Source organism: Malus sylvestris, chromosome 9, assembly GCF_916048215.2.
Source record: "Malus sylvestris chromosome 9, drMalSylv7.2, whole genome shotgun sequence".
NCBI lineage: Eukaryota > Viridiplantae > Streptophyta > Magnoliopsida > Rosales > Rosaceae > Malus > Malus sylvestris.
This window is the reverse complement of record NC_062268.1, coordinates 32,439,917-32,443,588: the sequence shown is the minus strand read 5'-3', so window position 1 is coordinate 32,443,588 and position 3,672 is coordinate 32,439,917. Positions and strand designations below refer to the sequence as shown.

Genomic DNA, 3,672 nt, shown 5'->3' with positions numbered 1-3,672 from the left:
TAGTTTCATAGAATACATATCCTATCAAATTGATAGATTTAACAAACACTTACGAGTTAATGTTATACTTCCATTAAGTATAAAAAATTATCCACTAGTGTAAATATTTTAAATTGAAGATTGAATTTGTTCAATGCATTCTTATAGGGTTGAGGAGCGTAGTTGTAAAAAATCATCAAAATCGGAGTGATCTTTTACGTAAGTGATCTCGGAGTGTGTACAAACAAGTTTGACGGTTAGATCATTGAAAAAAGTTTCATACAATGTGTATTACATCAAAATTGAGGAGTGTAGCAAAATTGAGTGGCATTCTATTATTTATATAATTGATAATTTTAGTAAGATAAGATTTCATTTTGTTGTTGTTGTATGGCAACAGTAGGGTGATTTCCAAACAAATATTTTTTTTTGAAATTTTCAGATCATTATCATAATTTAAAATTTCTAAGTTTCGGATATTTGTACATCAATCTTTGTGCTTTTGTATATGCAATTCAATAATATTTGGTAAATATTTTATGTACAATTATTATACATTTTGTAGTATATAAGTATGTATATATATATATATATTAGACAAAACAAAATAGTATGTATGTTTATAATCAATCTCACGCTCAAAATAAATAAAAATAATAATCAATCACACTCTCATTTTCAATAAGCGAATATAAAAATAATTAACAAAAGATATCCAATTTAACAAAGAACATGGCAAAATATAAAAAACGTTTACAAGATACACACAATTAGTAAATAACAACAAAATGTTCAATTTTTTTTGGAATATTTTAATTGGATTATCCAAATTAACAATGAACATGACAAAAAAAAAAGTTTACAAGATGTAGTTAATAGTTATCTATTAAACCAAACAATTATTTATTTTCGACGAAAAAAAACAATTATTTATTTAATTTTTAAAAACTTATTCTACTTAAATACATTTTATTTATTTATTTATTAAACCAAACAATTATTATTTTATGTTTTAAAATAGTAAGAAAATTTTGGGGGGAATTTAAAATTTTGGGAGGGAATTTAAAATTTTGGGAGGGAATTTTGGGGGGAATTTTGCCGGCATTTTTTGTACTATCGGTTTTAACCGACAGGAATGAAAATTTTCCGTCGGTTTATATTTTTAAAAAAACTCTCTGTCGATTTTAACCGACAGTAATGAATTTTTTTTATTCCCACATCCTCGGTCCCTCTGTTTAGATTTTCGAAGTGGAATTAACCCACTCTCGGTCCCTCTGGTTTCCTCATTCTGGAAACATTATCTCTCTTTGTAAACTCTCTCCCTCTCTTGAACTCGCTCATTCTCTCTCTCTCTGTGTGTCACCGAGAACCACCATCACCATCTCCACTTCTCTATGCACGAAACCAAGCCACCATCACCATTTTCTACATCCTCATGCTTTGGGTATTTTGCTGGTACCCTTGCATGTGTGATCAGTGACGAAGAGTTCAAGCTCGAGAGCTCCGAGTTCCCATTACGAGACTCAGGTGAGGCTTATGAACTCAAACCTACAAATTTACAATCTTTACTTGTTTTCGTGGTGATTGGTGATTGAATTTTAGTTGGGGTTCGAAGGTTTAACCCATACGTCTCTCTCTGTATGCTTTCCAAATTCCAACGAGGAAATCCGACCAAATCCGGACGAGTTTGTAACTGGTGGTGCACAGACTCACTTGAGACCGATTTTGTGTAACTAAATACTTCTTTGCATGTGTGTTTTAACTAGAAAACCTAGTGAAACTTACATGCTCTTTGTCCTTCGTTTTCAGAATCCGGCAAGGGAAAACAGACGAACTTCAACGAGTTCGAGACGCATTCTCCCATCATTTCCACTTCTCTTTACTTAAGTAAGTTTTTGAGGTTTTAGTTGTGCTATGGGATTGAAAAATAAATTAAAATTTGGGGCTAACTCAACCTCTCCGTCCTCCGCTTCACACTCGGTAACTCTCTCGTTCTCTTTCTCTCTCTTTCTCTAGACTGAGATTTCGATTGTGATGGATTGATGGGTTTTGGGCAGGAATACCTGGGCTGGACGAATCTTATCTACCCATATGGATTGGATATGGGTTTGGTTCGCTTTTGATTATGAGCCATTTTGTTGGTTCCACTGCAACCCTAGCACAGCTTGTAAGAGAATGAAACGTTTTTTCTTGTGTTGTATTTGTTTCGGTTTGTGCTGGATTTTATGTTAATTTTTGTGGGTTTGTGTGTTGCTTCTTCTTCTTCTTCCCCCTTTTGGTTCCCCCCTCTTGCAGGAAATGATAATGAAGGATGCACATAAAATAAAATGTAGGGGAGGGAGGGAGAGGGTGGTGGCGATGGCGGCTAGGAAGGACTGACGAAGGATACTACTAGGAGAAGAGTAAAAGACGTGAATGTTTGAAAAGGTCGAAAAATTGGGTTGCTTGGGAAGTTATGGGGGGGGGGGGTATAAAAATTGCTTCATTTCTTCTAATATTTTCTCTCTCTCTCGCTTTTTTCAAAATCCCACAACAGGTTTCCAAGGTCGAGCTCTGGCGAGGTTTCGAATGGTGAATGCAGGGGATATGGAAAATGCAAAAATATTTTTTTTTTATTATTAACATATTGTCTGTCGGTTTTATCCGACAAGAATGATTTTATTTATTTTAAAATAAATTCTCTATCGGTTTTAACCGACAGAATTACTGGCGGTTTTAGGGTTTTCTGTCGGTTTTATCCGACAATAATTGTTTTATTTATTTATTATAAATACATATCCTGTCGGTTATAACTGACAGGATTTCTGTCGGTTTTAGAGTATTTTCTGTCGGAAAATTCATTTCCTGACGCAGGCAATTCTGTCGCTTATTATATCCGTCACTGTATCCATTTTCTGTCGGATTTTGCTTAAAATCCGACAGTATTATACGTTTTTCGTCGTTTTTTAAACCGCCAGTTATAGATAATTTTGTAGTAGTGAAAGGCACGACAACATGCGCGGCCACACGCAGGGACCCTAACGGAATCCCCTAACCCTGTTAGGAATATTCCATTAAATAGTAACAGAATCCGTTAAACTAACCAACGCCGTTAGGAATATTCCGTCAAAGTTGACGGAATATTCCGTCATCCCCTACTTTAAAACTCTGACGACCATCGCCGTCGTCGGAAAACTGAGAATTTTTCAAACCCTCGTTTCTCGTCCATTTCTCAGTCAAATTTTATGAAACTTAAACCAATTTGAAGCTTGACACGAATAGAACATAACCATACCTTTCAAGAGCCCTAAAATCCATGGAACTCGTCGGAAAATCCCTTGATAATCCGGCTAAACCTGCAACTCATCGAAGCTCAACTTTCCGACGTCCAAATCACTTCATTTTTCTTCTCCGAGCTTCGTGAGGATGATTCAAAGCTTCCTGTGCTCTTAAAAACTCCTAAAAACCTCATAATAATTAGTGCATGAACAGTACCTAAAACTGGGATTTCGGTTTCTCGGGTTTTCGAAGGTTTTAAGTCTAAATAAAGGTATAAATCAACTCCTAGACATGCAAAGAGTTTGAATGTTACCTTTAAAACCTCGATCCGTGCCTGAAATGGAATGCTTAGAGTTCGTCCGTACAAAGTTGACGGAAACAAGAGAAAATCGAGAGGGAGGAGAGAGAGAGTGCACTGGAAGGAGAGAGAGAGAG

At 35.4% G+C, this 3,672-nt stretch overlaps 1 long non-coding RNA gene across 1 annotated transcript; it reads left to right on the top strand.

Moving 5' to 3' along the window:
* Nucleotides 1-1,126: 1,126 nt before the first annotated feature.
* LOC126634318 (uncharacterized) lies at nt 1,127-2,053 on the top strand. The gene is made up of 3 exons (XR_007627290.1): nt 1,127-1,506; nt 1,789-1,866; nt 2,037-2,053. It is a non-coding gene; the product is annotated as an uncharacterized LOC126634318 (long non-coding RNA).
* The last annotated feature ends 1,619 nt before the right edge of the window (nt 2,054-3,672 follow it).